This window comes from Megalops cyprinoides, chromosome 17 (assembly GCF_013368585.1).
Source record: "Megalops cyprinoides isolate fMegCyp1 chromosome 17, fMegCyp1.pri, whole genome shotgun sequence".
Taxonomy (NCBI): domain Eukaryota; kingdom Metazoa; phylum Chordata; class Actinopteri; order Elopiformes; family Megalopidae; genus Megalops; species Megalops cyprinoides.
This window is the reverse complement of record NC_050599.1, coordinates 6,431,422-6,448,747: the sequence shown is the minus strand read 5'-3', so window position 1 is coordinate 6,448,747 and position 17,326 is coordinate 6,431,422. Positions and strand designations below refer to the sequence as shown.

Sequence of the window (17,326 nt, the reverse complement as noted above, 5' to 3'; positions counted from 1 at the left end):
GTTTTAGGCCGTGCTACTTTCGCTGCAGATCATTTTAAAATCCTTTAAAAAGACGTGGCTAAGATTCACATGGTGATTATGCTGAACGTGTCAACATGACCGCTACCATGTCTGCTGAGAGGACATTTTCCAGCCCTTGCATTCGAAGAACTAAAAGCAGCGTCACATCCTTGTTGAACATTTGCACCAAATTAAAAACAAAACAAAAAAAATGCTAATTTTTAAGACTGAGATTCACTACATTCTCACGGGGAGTTACCTCACAGTTGTGGTGGAATCGGACGTATCCACTGCAGCACACACTGGTTAATCAGCGATTAGCACTGCTGCCTTCAGGACAGCAAAACATAAGAGGAGTTGCACTTTCAGAGCGCGTGGCGTTGAAAGGGGGTGGGAGCGTAACAGTGGTGGTGACCTGTATCCCTTTTTATTCAGAGTAAAAGGTAAAGGGAAACCAACGAGCGAATCATCACTTGCACCTCAGCTGGCCGAATGTGGACCTCGTCCTCGTCCCTGGCATGCGACAGCGGGGGGGTATGGGGGGGGGGGGGTGCGCGCGCTCTCATATCGCTGCTATTCTCTCTTCCGCACGTCCGTTTAAACCGGAGAACAGAGGGCCCCGCTCAACCGCCAGCCAATGCCTCCGGAACAACGTGGAACCGCTACCCAATTCACAATTTGAATTTTCAGTCGGCTCCAGATATAGAGACAGGATTTATTTTTAGAAGCTACTTTTTTTCCCCTCTCTCTCAGCCCTGAAGCATGGCGCTAACACATACTTTGGGAGCACAAATTACAAATCAGTCTACTGAAAGAGCGCATGAGAAGTACAATAATCATCACCCATTCTATTTGCCATCTTGAACACTGATAGAAAGTATCGCCCAATGAGGTTAAACACTGTTAGAAGTTACCATCAATCAGGTAGTAATAAGAGAATGTGGACTGATGAACCCCACTGTGAGTGTAGCTACTATATGCTGTCAGTCACTGACTCATTTGAACCAATCAAATAAAATTGCTTTCCATGGCAAAGCATTATTATTGGATATCATCAGTGAGTGCAATTACACATGATTGGTCTGCCTATCTGAGGATTCACAACGCCCCAAATTCCCATGAATACTAGTATGCATGGACACTTTCTGACCCCCCCCCCCCCCCCCCCCCCACCCACCCACACCCACCCACACACACATACACACACACTTTCAAAGACCTTCTGCATAATTGTCTTACACACAACTGCAGTAACAAACATTAATACCTCACCGTTCTCCCTGCCCTCACAAGCTTATATCCTGACACGCTTTGTCAGCAAGTACACAAAAATACCAATATCCTTAAGTGTTATGATAATAAACTGGTACTCTTTTTTTTTTGGTTTGAGAAGTTCACACCAAACTCACCACAGTCAGTCCATACTGCACGGCGCGATAAGTATCACGCAGCGCTGCTAGTTCACAGTTATTACACTCAATAGCTCGGGTGCCGTGTCATATGATGACCCCTGCTGTGACATCACCCCTGGGGGGTCGCGGCTCCTTTACCCTCCTGCTCCAGATGTCTTCATCCACATATTCAGTGGCAAATCACACGCAGGTGGTGGATAAAGAGGCCACACCGCATTCTGAGGCCATCTTCAGTATCATGTTGGGTTTTTTGGGCTTTGGCAAATCTGGCCGTCTCTTTCGGAACTTCAAAACACACCCCAAAACCATGCAGTCCATTGAAGACGGCCTCCTTTCCAACTTCACGAGAGATACAAAATTCAGAATATTTAACTTTGCCTTGCAATTTCACAGAAAAAAAAAAATAAATATTAAGGAACATGCAATCACCTGACTTGGCTCACATTCTTCTGACTGAAGAATTTCACTAGATTCCCAGCTGCTTTACCGACACCTTTGCAAACATACTATTGTTCCTCACTCCAGCTTTTTTGGAATGTTGCCCTGACAATTCAATTGAAGTGAAAAATTGAATTTAATTCTAGTCCAATCAAAGGCAGAATTGAGAGCAGCACAGGTAGACTATGTACGCATTGCAAGTCTTCCTCATTCCTGTAGTCCAATCTCTTTAATGGATAAAACCCGCAGCTCGCTTATCGACAGCAACACAGTCTTTGTCCAAATCCAGACAAAGAGCACTGTTCCTCAAACAGAAAAATATTCTCTTCCTTTGCCTGCCTTGAGAAACAGATTCAAGGTGATTCAAAACAGGGAAAGCGTATGTGAATAAGTAAATACTACATTTAGTGGGTTGAAGTAAAGGGCCATTATAGTGTATGCATGTACGTAGGCATGCCAGAACGTGGTATGTTGTTGGTATTCTGTATCTTGCAAGCACCATTACCCCTTTTCAAAAACCTCTGGTGGGTGCAAAACAAGAACTACCTTGCAGTGTGATATTTCACTCAAGAGTTATAGTATTAGCATTCATAGAGTCAATCTGTGCATAGATGATAACTTGAATATTTTGTAGGATTTGCAATGTGCAAATAGGATGTGCAAAGAAAACCTGCTTTAACCATCCAAGAATTATGAGATGGTTTTACCCAAAGATAAAACAGTAAATGTATTTAGACATTCAATTTAGAATCATCACGTAGCACTTTCCACCAATACCGTAACCCTGTATTGGGAAAAATACAGTACTGAACTTACCGTACGACGTCCTTGACAGACAGTGATGCACATCACAGAGAAGTGAGGTCTTTTTCCCCGTGACCGGCCGCTCCTGTTCAATCGGAAAACAGCCACATCAGAAAACAGACGCGGAACAGAAGCGCATATTGACGTCCTCAGGAAAACGTAATTACCTGTGCCTTCAATTTATCTCACGAGGGTTAACCCGAGGTTATAGTCTTGGAAGAAATCAAGACTTTAACAATAAACTGTGTATGTTGGGTTTTATAACCCCAGAAGCACAGAGTTCTGCGGGAGTCATTCATAAGCTAATGCAGCCCTGGAATGAATTCTGTCAAACCCATTTCTTGTAATGGACATTCAACCTTTCAATAAACAGCTGTAATAAACTGCTCTCCATCTCTGGTGGTGTAACTCCGATATTACAAATGTCCATTAAAGAACACAATAAAGAACACCTCTGTCCTTTGCAAGGGGAAAAGTGGAGGTCAGCTAAGAAGGCGCGAGTTGGAGGCTTGAAACACGATAGCGAATACCAACGCCAGCCTGCCGTTTTCAGATGAAACAGAGGGGAAATAAAATGTGTACTTGGGATTAAAATTGACATCCAGACAGAACTATAACAATCAATGGAATTGGAATTGACCGGGCAGAACCAAAGAAGAGCTGGCAGTGGAATAAGAAAATGGGAAGTGGACTGGAACCGAACTGGATATCGTCACAATCGACACATGAGGAAGGCAGTCATGAGACAGTTTTAAAAAACTATGGTTTAAAAAAACCAACAAATAAAAACGCATAACACATAAGAGAACATTATATTCATTACCATTGCAAATCATATATTCATATTCAAACAATACAATGTCAGGTAAATATTAAAGGTTATACACCTCACAGTAAACAAAATTCAAATGAATATATTCTCTGTACATCTTAATTAACTGCATTATACAAATAATTGTGCTGTTATGTTTGTGTTGTGAATTTACTCAATGGACACGCTTATTAAACTGTTTCAACACATACTTTCAAAAGGAAAAGGAAACTGTGGGGATTATGCATGAGTCCCATATGTCTGCCAAAATCACTCTGCATGCGAGAGCTGTTATTGCAATTCTGACTGTGACACAGAGCACAAAGCACTCCTTCCGTTCACACAAACACACACACACACACACACACACACACAAACACAAATACAATCACTTACGGACACACACATGCACCCACACACACGCACTTGCACTCACACATGCACACACACACACTCACGGACACACACATGCACCCACGTGCACACACATACACACAAACACACACGCGCATGCACACACACACACACATGCATACTTATATGCATATTCACGTACACACATGCGCGTGTACACACACTCACAGACACTCGCACATGCACCCGTGCACAACATGCATTCTTACATGCAACACACATATACATGCATACCCACACGCATATGCACACACACATACACGATCATGCATGCACACACTTACAATGACATATGCTTACACACAAATATACGCATACACAAACACTCTCAGACACAGGCAACACAAAAACTCACATGCCCACAGGTACATACACTAATTTCAATTTTTTTGGACAGCTACACAATCTGGAAACAAAACACCTCACTACAAATAGAGCACCCTGTCACAAATGCACAACTTTACTACAAATTAAATATACCCATTCACAACGGCAATAATTCCTCAATCAATCTGGCACTACTTATTCTGCATGAATTTTGAATTCTGAATAAATTTTGCATTATTTAAGTTGTATCAGTTGCATGAGAAATTATCCGACAGAGGCAACCGCTGTTACGGGGTCCAAAACTGAAATTCTTTGCGGCTTAAATATCTTTTATTTTTCGATAGCAGTTATCCCCCCCCTCTTTCTTTTGCAAGGCTTACAAGGCAACATTATTTTCTGGCAACCATTTTGTTTGCCCAGTGCATTTAAATGCAAATTTGCAGCGATGATGCATTACATTTCTTCTCCTAATGACCCCTTTAATGACGCCATGTCTCTTCTTGCCACCTCCCTCTCTCTCACTGGTAAATCGCACACAGGCACACTCACACAGTGACAGAGGGCGACTTCAGATGCATCTCTTTGCCACTTGACTGACGCAACGCCTGGTCACGGCTTCAGCCTTCCTGCTAACGCCGGGGCCGCGATCCCGGTTTGTTTCGCTGTCCGAGGCAGCTGGAATTCACCATTCCTCCATTCCTACTCCCAAACGTCTCAGAACGCGGAGCTCCCAAACGCCGCTCTCACGACCCACTTAACGAGGGGCTAATTAAAGTATGTCAGAGCAGGGGCATGTCCAATAGCCTCTGTAGTGTTACGTTTGATTAGTGCGATTGTCTATGGAAGGGGGCAAAACGTGAATTTTGCATGCGTCTCACAACCCACAACATCCATCTCACAACACACACCCTACCTCAGTCCCTCCCATGACCGGACCAATTGGTTCCCGACCCACAGCTCGGAACCATTGTCTCAGAACAAAGTAATCTTTTGCTTCAAAATCCAAATTCCAAGCCCAGTGTAGGCCAGCTTTTTCTTTACGCTCATTAGAAAGCGCATCCCAATAGTCCACCGATCCTTTGACCTTTAGAATATGCTGAGAAAATAAAGGGCAATTTTCACAGGTCTTGTGTGTAATTTTCTGAGTCCAATCTGGGCATTTTTTTAAGCGTTTCAAATTGTTGAAACTTCTTGCAACAATGCATGTGAAAATAGGAGGAAATATTACTGCCCTAAAATTTGAAAGCATCTGAGCAGCATAATGCTGAAAGAGTAATCCCAAAATTCTATTCAGTTGGCCACTGAAAACATGCCTATGAGCAACACTTTGCTTGGCTGTGGAAAAAATTAAGCAATGAAAAGAATATTTCATATAATAATATAAAAGTCCATTGACGTTTCATTGAAACAAAACTAAAATGAGGACCTAAAACAAAAAAAAAAAAAAAAAATTTAAGCCAACCCCCCCGTGCCAAATAAAACCAAAAATAAAACCTATGCTCCTTAATCAAAACTAATGTCAATAAACAAAGCATACAAAAAGATAGTATCAATATACACACACACGCCTAATATACTGTAATACTGTATAGCTAAGGGTCTGGGCAGACAGTGAAAATGTTCAGATAAAAGGACTGATTATACGAACTAAACGGTCTGAGGTGCTGTGTGTAAGGATATCTCAGTATCACATCATCAGCACTTCAGTACGCCAGGCACTGGCCGAGACGAATCAACATGGCTTATGGATTTAGTCATGTTTTACAAACTCATTTTCTGTCCGCTTTTACCATTTCAAATATCCATCGAACAAATTCAGCAGAAAAACCGAAAGCTGTAAGGAAGGCCTTTGTTCACATTCCTCGGGAGGACACTGTGTGCGCTGCCGAGAGATAGGCTAGTCGTGTCATGTTCACATTATTGTTGACGTGCCAACACAATTTTTAGTAATAAATCACCCTCCAAATTATCAATTGATTAAAAGCATTATCTTACCGAGATACAGACTTAAAGGCATAACTCATCCATTTTAATGGCATTTCTTAATCAAAATGCCTCTCAAAAGCTAGAGAGCAATTTAGGCCCAAATTATAGAGAAACAAAACATTTATAATCATAGCTGGCTGGCTTAACTTGGACTTATATGGTCCAAGATGGGGTATTCGCTCTTGGAGAAGGAAATTCAAGCAAGTGCTACATTTATTTAGTTTTAAAAAATACTTTCTATTGACTGGACTGACCATTGAACTCAGATTGATTTACAGGGACAAAACATGGATCAAAATATATACAAAAATAAATTCATTACTCAAAGGAAAAAGCTCCAAAAAGGTTAGACATTTTCACACTACAACATTTAATTGACTGTCTTTCTATTTTCTTGAATAAAAAATACTTTTGGGGACAAATATTTTTGCAATATGTTAATTTCTGTATCTTTTCCTATGCAAGTTTATTTGACAAAATTGCTGAATGTCAAAAAATCTAGAAAATTCCTTCTCTTTTGTACTTGCCAGAAACAACAGCAAAGACGACATTAAATATACTTGTTTTTCACCGTTTCCTCACCGGATTTCTGAGAGGCTTACATACAACCCAGCTAGAAAAAAATATTTGCAGAGAAAGAAATTACTCAAACAGCCACAAAAATAGCCATATTCACAGAATAGCCACAGAAATAGCCATTTCAAAATAGACCCAGAGCCTTTTAAGACACCAATAATAGACAGGCCCTTCTGCCTCACTGCCTCTGATAGTGTTATTACTACTTACTACACTCAGAGGAGGTCAGGAAAAGGTAGCTGGGAGGGTTATTCAGAGTATTATAACATTTTTTTTCCCTTTTTTGGAAACTTGTCCAATTTCTGTAGTAGCAGGAAAATGCTGTGAGCTGTGGGCACCGGGTGGCCCAGCACCCTACACCTCTGCCTGAGTGACATGGCGCTGATGAGGTAAACCACCCAATAGAGATGCAGATGGGGACAAAAGGGGGCGGAGATTAAAATTCTGAACAGAAAGATGTAACAAAAGGTTGAGGTTCCTCACAAAGAGACACAACCCTGTCTTCCATCTATGCCGAGAGAAAACAAGTCAGGGCCTTACAAAACCGATGGGATATATTCTGCCACAAAATCAGCACTTATCACAGTGTGATTACCACAGGAAAGTGTGTGTGTGTGTATGTGTGTGTGTGTGTGTGTGTGTGGGTGGGTGGAGGAGTCAGTAAAAGCATATTCTGTAGCAAACGTTAATGCCCAACACAGTAAGGCCTCTGTTGTGAACACTGCATGCATCACCTGTGCATAACTCCCATCTTTAAAGTGCACTGTGCTTTTAAAACAGTCTCAGTAAGCCAAGGTTTGCATTCACTTTCCACTGAATCCTTCAGCTTCCCTCTGCAGCCATCGATAATTACACAGCTTTCAAGCCCACAGCAGCATGTTGGACTTCATGAGGAGAAATGGTTGTATTTCACTTTGGTAGGGGGTTCCGTCAGGGCGCGGTTTATTGCTGCGACTTTCCAGATAACTGTTCCCTTTTTTCCCCAGCAGCTCATACATGATAACACATTTATTCTGCAGACGTTTACATTTCTAAGCAAAAACACAGTGCACATACTGGCTGCACCGTTTTACTATTACTAGTTAATATTACAATTGTTGCCGTAACTTTATTAATACCTATATTTGGTTAATATTTTACAATTTTATTATTATTGTTGTTTAACAAATACCAATTGCCTTTGGAAACTTACAATTTATTAGGAATTGATGGTTGTAAATCCAACACAAACAATAATAAAAAATTTTTTTTTAAAAATTCAAGACATTAAAACATTACACATTAATACTAACAATTACTCTTCAAGTCATACTGAAACAGACCAATGCACAGCATTTGCAGAACAAATAAAAAACTATGGATAACTAGAACAAAAATTAAATAATTTAATCGATTTATAATTCATATTTACAAAAAAATTACAGTATAAAATAAAGCCTGAAAAAGTTGCACATTAAAGAGTAGGGTACACACAGAGAGGTGTTAGAAGAATAGCCCATCATGCAGATATACTGGTGCAGCACAACAGGACATTAGTGTAAATGCAATGCAAATATAATGCCGTGTGAAAATGTAATGTCAACTTACTAACAGATTTTTTTTATCCTTTTACAGGCATTCAAATACAATGCCATTTACAAATAGCCTGCTTATGAGAGAGAAAAATGTTATAAAATGGACAGCTCTGCTCCTCCTCTCTGATTGGTGAATTCAGTATGTCAGCCATGCCTTCGATGAAAAGCAGTGTATACAGCATTATACTCACAATAATGGAAACATCTACTGGTAGCTTTGACTTCATTGGTGGGAAGACAACAGATGAATGAATGAATGAATGAATGAATGAATGAATGAATGAAAAATTTGGACAGATGACCAAAACTTAATCCAATGTGCTCTGGTATATCAGGCATTGACAAGTTAGAAAAAAAATCACAAAGAGAAAAATTGTAACTTATTGCTTTAGTGTAGGACGCTCACTTCTCAGTCTGGGATACTATGTCATGATGATGTTGCTTCCCTGCTATAGGATGACACTCTTGAGCTACTGTCCAATCAAAACGGCTAGATTTATTTGTGTTTCTTCCTTTCTCTCCCTTTCCCTAGAGGCATGAGTGACTGACAGGACAATAACCAATCACACATGGCACAGACTACAAGTGTATGGAGCAGAAGAATAAATCTATCATTATGACCCTTGCCAGACGGAGGCGTCTTGACAGATCACGCTAGTGAAGCCAGCCTAACACAGAAGCGTGAAAACGTCAACAATCAAATGTAATACTGAAAAGGGCTCTGTGTGTACACGTCTCTCATGTATATGTACACACTGATCAATCAGAAAAACTGCAAACAACTGGCTGATACTTTGTTTAGAAGATGTGCCACGCAAGTCCCATCAGCTTCGGCACATCAATCCTCAAGATTTTTTTTTTTTTTTTTGCTGCATTTCCAACAAACACAAGCGGCTTCATCTGAAACATAATCTGGATGCTCTAAAAGGAGTATGTGAAGAATTTGTCAGGACATTACATCCTCATTGACTTACAGACAGTCATATGGGACCGACCTCGACAGCAGCATTTACATTGACATTTACATTATGCGAATCGAAAGCAAACAAGAGGAAAAATGCCCTGTGCAATCTTACAGACTCAAAGGTCAGAAGCTGGCCGGCGAATGCAGCAAGAGAGTAAGACACAGCTGGTCCAACTTCCGAGGCAGGTCTCTGTCGGCAGATGATAAATCACCTCTTGTACATTAAATTTAATCTCTTTTATGTACTGGAGTTAGCTGTTATTCTTGCAGAGTGATTCAACGATTCAATTTTGACCCAAATAATTAGGGCGATGTCGTGCCTTGTATGATAATCTACTATTAGCACACTGTACTGAAGCATGACTGACAGCATATGGGGGTGGTGACTCGAAGCCCAAAGAATACCGTCTGAACCACCAAAAAAAAAACACTGAAGACCACAGAAGAGAATAAAAGCAGGCCAAAGCCTTTGAGGTCTGTCCTTACAGGGGTTTAGCATGAGAAGCTTGCTGATATGGAGGTTAATAACAGCGAGGAAAGCACCTTAGCACATTAATAAACAAGTGTTGTCCACGAGATTAAATAATTGTTATGAAGGATTGCCTTCTGTACCTCCCTCCCTGGGGGTGGGTTACCATTTTTGCCGGCACCCCACTGAGTCTCCCCTGGTTCTTTGTAGCCGACACGATGTTACGGTGACATTAAGGTTAATTGAACAAAATTACTTGTTCCACAGTAGGAGGAGTATTTTGGTATGACTAATTGTTTGCGCACGCTCCTTATTACTTCAAGCATCTCCATCAGACAGCAAACTGGACAGACATCATAGACGCAATCTTTAAAATTTAGTGCAGAGGCATTTCTCGCATTTGTGCAATTATTATTCCTAGTATATGTCAGAGACGGCAAACTCCAGAACCGGAGGTTTTTTTTTTTTTTTGGTTTTAACTACAAACCCCTAAAACAACATTACTGCCAAAGATTAATTTAGTCCATTTATAAAACAGCTACAGTACTGTAATGTGTCTGTCTATCAAATCACTGGGAAGGATCAACCACCAAAGCATATAGACATTTCTCCAATTAACTGTATATTGGTGCCAAAAAAAGAAATCATAAATCTATAATTCAGTTTTCCCCAGTGTTGTTATTGTTTAATAAAAACACAATGTAGGATACACAATCCAAACCACCCATGGGAAAAAAATAAGAACAACCCAGTGGGTTTCAGAAGAGTACAGAGTGTGAAAAGAACAAGAAGTTATTGTTATGGTTATGGCTCGTATGCTTCCATATGCTCACCTTTTTCCCATGCCCTGGTCTTCATTTTAATACATTTCAGTTTAAAGTGAAGATTTCTGAAATGACAAATCCTGACTGCAACCTAACAGCACTTCACACCAGCATAATCCTCTGGTGACCAGGAGAACTGCTCACCGCTTCCTGCACACCATCAGTTGCTGCTATACTGTCTTAGTTAAACTTCCAAAGAAAAAATATTTATTATTTACTTTATATTTAAAATATGGACACTAACCTACACAGTTCAGGTCTCGAGCATTGCGTGGGACTACATATTTTGGCAAGAGGTTCCCCACAAATGTACTACAGTCAGCACAGAGAAAATCCTACAAATATTTCAACACCGTGGCTGGCTGTAAGCATAACATTTCCTGAATTTCTTATTCATACCCAAGCTGCCTTTCTTTCCACCATATGCAGCCTCTTCTATTTTCACTCATGTATTTGTAACAGTCAGTTGCTGCCTTTCAGGACCATACATGGCCCTGGCCCCACATAGGGTTTGCTCAGTCACCAAGAACTCCCACACTTCACTCAGGTCCAGCAGAGTCACAGACAGGCTCTGTGCCCTTGACTTTGCACCCAAACATGGGGGAAATCAGACTTATTCTTCACCAACCCTCTCCCAAGTCACCTCAAAATTTCCCTTTCCAATGCAGCTTTAACCCATTTTACACTGTGTCTTTATGCGACTGTGTGTTTCTTTTTTTTTTTTTAATTCCCTGTCATTCTGATTTTTATTAGCTTTTACCGATTTTAATCTGTCTAACCACAATTCCTTGTAATTTATTTTCATGCCCACATCTTCTTATTGTTATAATCTGTTTTAAGCTGTTGTGATATATGCTGTACATGTGTTTCACCCTGGAAAGCACTTTTACAGAATTACATATTTTGAGTTATATAAAAAATTACATACATAAAATGCATTTATGTTATTGTGGGAGTAGGAAATATGATTACTGGTACATAATTTTAAGATGTAACATACAATTAACATTCATTTCTGCAGTCCTTCCCAGCTATTTTTAATATCAAGGATCCTCATCCTGACTGTTCTATTAAGTTTAATCGTAAATCTATCCAGAAGCACACATATTAAAATCTCAAATTAGAAAAGAATTGGAATCATGTTGTATACCCACTACCTCTTGGTGTTGAGGGAGGCAAGAAATTAGAGCTTGCAAAAAGCAACAATTCTAACACACACACATTACATACACGACATACCTACAAACATGTATTTAATAAAAAAAAAAAAAAAGAAACACATTTGCATGTGACTCAAGAAAGCAAAGATCACTGTGTGTCTGTGCTGTCCTTCATAATTTCAATGCTGCAAAACAGCTTCATCATCAAAACGCCTTCTAATTTTTTTTTTCCTCATTTCTAATTTTCATATTTTTCTAATTTTCATTTTTTATTCCCTACTAGGTGATGTAGCTGGGAAGCTGTAAGCAGTCATAGTCCTGAGATGAGAAGAGAGAGATGAGAAATGTAAAGAAGTGACGTAGAGACGTGCAGAGGAGGGAACATTACAGCTCTTCTGATGTAGATTTACCCATGGCTGTGCCACAAAGTCTACAGTTGTCATATCAGCCAGGGTTTTTAACTAGCGTGGGTGCTAACACATGTGTGACGAGCCAGCCACCGTGATAAACTAGCCAGATTAGTTGCTAAGGCTACATTCAGTGGGATAGGTAAAGCTTTGCCATTTTCCCTGTAACTGTTGAATTGCTGAATTCCCACACTGATGAATTGCTCAAGGATCGACAGAAAACACAATAAATTTACAAGTACTATTTTTGCTTTTTAATTTGAAAAAGAAAAACACGTAACAAAGACTCTAAGGTAAAAACCAATCAAAATCTTGGGATGATAAATATTTGACTCTGCTGCTTATATATATAACATATATAATTTGAACAAATTTATTAAACAGCTAATTATTCTACAATCCGATAAAACATTATTAAAAATCGTAAAATGATTCAATATCATACAGAAATGTTAGCAATGAACGAACTGAAATGATCCAAGATGGAGGAATTCCACCCGCTCCATACATAAAAGATCTGAGGATCAGAGTTAGACCTGCATTGTGTTCACATTACCAGCATTCCTTAAAATTAGACATGGCTCCTTGTGATAGCAGTCCCATTCTGTGACATGACACTCACTTGTAGAGTGGTCTAACAATTAGCACAATCAGGCCTCTGAGAGAATACAGGAGACCATTGCTCTGAGTGGTTCTGGAGAAACCGAACAACTGGGGAAATCGGTGAATACGGTACTGTACCAACAATAAAAACTTAGACACAATAGCGTTTGATCCAAACACAAAACGACCACATTTTCAGGATAAAAATGACTCTATAATACAATAAGCAAGTGATTAATCCATGTATTTACGTAATAAAGATATAAGCGTGGGAAATACGAGAAAATAATATGACAGAAAGCGTGGACTGGCATAGTGCTCTGCGGCCCAGGAACAGATAGGCGAAGCCATTAACAGGGAGCGCTGCCTGGCGTAAATATTCCAAACCACGAATCACAACCTGCAAATGGCAAGGTTCTCCTGTACACAAACAACCAGCAGACATGTACAAAGCAATTAACATTTTCTGCCTCGCCATAAATACATACGAAGGTCTATTACTTCCACGTCAAGGGGTTCGACTGAGTCACTTTCTGAATTAGCAGGGGAGGTGATGGAGAGAGGACAAAAGGAGGAATCTGAAAACACGCGGAGGTTCAGGTTTACTGTGTACTGCACTACGTCAGTGATCTCACTCACTAATTGAGTCCATTGTGGCTTCAGGCGACTCCTGGGGAAGAGCAGAATGGATCTTTACCAAAAAATTCAAAAAAGGGGGTTGCCTGTGTGGGAAGCACGTTCAGAGCCACACAGCTATAAATACCCTGAACGGAGAACAGATCAGGGGATTGCTCCCTGTTCTCTGTAAGAAAAAAAGATCACTAATCTATCCTTGTCATAATTATCTAACCTGCATATGAAATCTGATCTTAAAATGAGACTTTAAATAAGTCGATAAAGCCTTTTGGAAACCAACCCCCAAGAAAAGTGTTTTGTCTAATGTACCAAGCACACCCCAAAATCAATGGCCATTACGGGCACGATAAATAAATGCTTGGCATGTCCAAGTAAACACTTCCCCTGAGTTTTATTTTCATACAGGACATCAATAGGAACCTTTTTAAAATGGCAGCAGGAAGCCTGCACAAGGCTCAATGCTTGTGACGTCATCCGTCTTCCCAGGCTTGGTCATTACGCAGTTGTCATAGCTGTTGCCCATTACACATGCACATTAATCACAATGATAAGACTGAATGACCAGTGAAAACACTGCACCTCCATTTATTTTAAAACAAATATTGACAGCTGAGTCACCTCCGAGGTTATTCACGACAGATTGCATGTAGGAGATTTGTTATCCTCTTTTTAAAAAATAAACCATGTATACTGAAGCCTCTTCTGCACACTGAAACATTTAATTATCGTGAATCTACTGAATCCAACGCTTCCCTTTTTTTTAGCAAGAGCAGGTGCTACATCCTGATTAAGCTTACAGTCTACGCCTCCCAAAAAATGCATGGCTCTTATTTAATTTTAAATTGTTCAGCTTTTCAAAATATATCTATAAAAAAATGTCAAACAAAATTAAAGGGGCAAGATCTTGCCAGTTACAATAATGCCAAACGATAAGCGGTGACATCTGCAGATGAAGTATTCCATACATCTTTAGAAATTGATTTATCATCAATTTATCAAGGTTTGAGGTAAGCAGATTCAGGGGAGAGCCTAACAGGCATTAGCTAGGTGACTGATTGCACCTCTCATAATTTTTATTTATAGCTGGAGTGGCGTTTGGTTGACTGCATGCCTCCACCTCCCATAACAGTTATCAGCCTTAAAATAGGAATGTTTTCTTCCTTGTACCTAAAAGCAATCCTGTCCACAACTTTCCAGTCTGCTAAAGACAGACACACAAAGGACACAGGCTCAAACTGTCTTTGCTCTGAGTGCAAGTGAAAGAGGTAATTAGCTATATCTGACTCGGTTGCTGGGTCATCAAAGACGCATTTCTTTAATTTCTTTAATTTCATTCTCCATTTAGAGACCGCTGATCATGTAAAAAAATTATGAGTATTTCTCCTCTAATGACAAGTTAAAGCGTACTGAAATAAGGGTTTGTAAATCAGCTACATGATATAATCATAAGCCATGTAAACATGGTCTTGGAGTTATTCTCTCAGCCAAGACTATTCCCCAAATATACCCTAGAATTTCATCTCAGCATTTGTGTATGTGAACTACCGCGTTTTTTAAATCACAGATTAAATTTTACTTCACTAATTTAAATACTAAAAATTACCAAACTGGATATACATTTTTAAATGTTGTTTTCATAACAGTCATGTGACATGAATCTGTTAACTGATTGGATACAGCAACATTGCATGGAATCTGTTGCATGGAAAATGAAAAGATCTATATAACGGGAGGTGAGTTTGAGCGTCTGCTCATGGAATGCAGGTAGCGTCGAAAGATGTTTGCTTGCGTTTTGCTCCCGTGTGACAAAACTTACGCTAACACTACATATATTGCCATACACAAGCTTTGCATGGTACCATATGTTATTAGGCAGAGCCTCTGAGATGTTATTTTAAAAACAAGTATAAAGAAGATAGCATCTTTCAAAGCAAGATAACAAATGCGTGCTTAAGTTACACACTACTTTTCAAGTACACCAAACAATGTGAAACTACCAAGGAGGGTCTGTTTTACTGAAATCGCCTAAAAAAAATGGACGTATCGGCAGCAGAACTGTCGCACGGCAATTCCACGGTTTCTGCAACCCCCTCGAAAAGGTGGTTTAATAGATAATAGAGGGCTAATGGCGATGGATGCTTTTGTACTGTATGAACACTGTATGTCACGACTGGAGATAGTTCATTATGAACTCATATCCCCATTCCCATTCCTCTGACAATCGCCGTTATAGGAAATCCTACACAACCACTGCGCGGAGACCAAGCCAAAAACGGCGTCGATTCTACATATTGACGAGAGTCGCTTGGATTAGGAAAAGCCGTTTTTGAACGTCATGTTCTGGTTGTCTAAGAACAATGTCACAGTGACAACAAGGAGCAATGCAATGGCAAGCAGGAAGTTTTTTCTCCCACATTTCAGCTGAGGCGCTTGCGCACAACAAGCCATCCACACACCCCATGTAGCCAGATTACACCGCTCAACAAGAGGTACCAACATACACAGACACCTAAGGATGCACATTTGAGCAGAAACGTCATTTCCAGGGAGAGACATGCCTGTCCGTAATCTGCCTACTCCGTGCCGCTCAAAGCACATGTAAAGGGCAATGCACCGTTTGCAATTCAGTGCTGTCGCACTGCTCTCTTACCTCCCTGGTCGCAGCAAGATTGAGCCGCCGCTGTTTGTCCTTGTTTTGCTTCGGTGCTTAGACTGGAACGCTCCCCTTACCCCAGTAAACGCTGTTGTTTCATTACATTGCATTAAAAGTGTGATTTCTGTCTCGCGCAGTAGTCTCAGGTGGCCTCGCTGCATGCACTGGATTCGGTGATAAATTGTCCGCGAAGTGGTCGTGAGTTGTCAGAAGCCACCGGGCGGCTCTTTATCCCCGGGTGTTTCGGCAGACTCGGTTACTCAAATGCGAGCAACTGCTTGGTCAGACAGACCGCGCGGCTACTTTACTCCAGATCTGCTCCTCCCCTTTCTACGGCCGGCTCCGTACAGAGCCCCACAGCGCCCCCAGTCTGCCAGAATCGGGAACTGCCTCTAGACGTCAGCGACAGCGTTGCCTGCTGCAGGTGTACGGCCTTGCAAGCGGCAAATTGCAAATGTCGCCGGGACCCCAAACTGGTGCCGGATAGGAAACTCGCGGGTCGAGTTTGCGGGCTGTTACATGTGTATCTTTTGGATGTTGCCATCTTTTATGCCTACCGGAATGTTGATAACCAGGAGAGGATGACCATCCAGAGTTCATAAAAGCCAAATACTGTCTTAATTTGACTTATAATACAATATTGTAGCTTTACTGAAGAGTGCTGACCTTTTGTTAAAAACAAAAACTCCACTGTACGTTATAAAGACAAATAGTTTTAACAGAGATAGTAATAAAATATACACTACAAGTGTGTTCTGATGTAAAAGTGCTTCTGCTTCTTTTCCTTTGGCTTTTGAGTGATAACGCCAGACATTGCCAAACTAAAAATGATAAAATACCAACAAATACACAAAGCTTTGCACTTATAGCACACAGGGATGCTATAAAACATCACTTAGATATTCATTAAATAAAAAAAAAACCTGCTACTTTTTGCTTAGAATGCAGTCTTTAATAGTCAAAAAAAAACACATAAAAAATAAGAATTTTTCCCACTCTCAGTTGAGTCATAACAGAGTTGCGTGCTGGTGACTATGGCATTGTAACGACCCTGCACTGTGCAGACGGGTCATACGGCGGGGGGTTTATGTGCACCCACACCCTCCAGAGGCAGTGAGCTGTGGAGAGACACCGAGCTGCATGCTTTTCAAACTTCTGGGGGATGACTGCATTTAGTTCAGAGGCTCGATGCATATGCATGGCTTTAATTGCCCCTTCAGTAAAAAAAGGGGGGGGGGGGGGGTTGGGGCAGCAGCCCCTCATTCATA

The 17,326-nt window shown here is 40.5% G+C and overlaps 1 protein-coding gene across 1 annotated transcript in view; it reads right to left on the bottom strand.

Annotated features, from left to right (window-relative positions):
- Positions 1 to 16,318, bottom strand: part of LOC118792480 (kelch-like protein 29) — a 179,663-nt gene extending 163,345 nt beyond the window's left edge. Inside the window, exons 1-2 of the mRNA XM_036550334.1 lie at positions 16,056 to 16,318; positions 2,667 to 2,739 (exon numbers count right to left, since the gene is read on the bottom strand). The gene's annotated coding sequence lies outside the window, so the exon portion shown is untranslated. The remainder of the gene's footprint in view (positions 1 to 2,666; positions 2,740 to 16,055) is intronic.
- Positions 16,319 to 17,326: the final 1,008 nt, after the last annotated feature.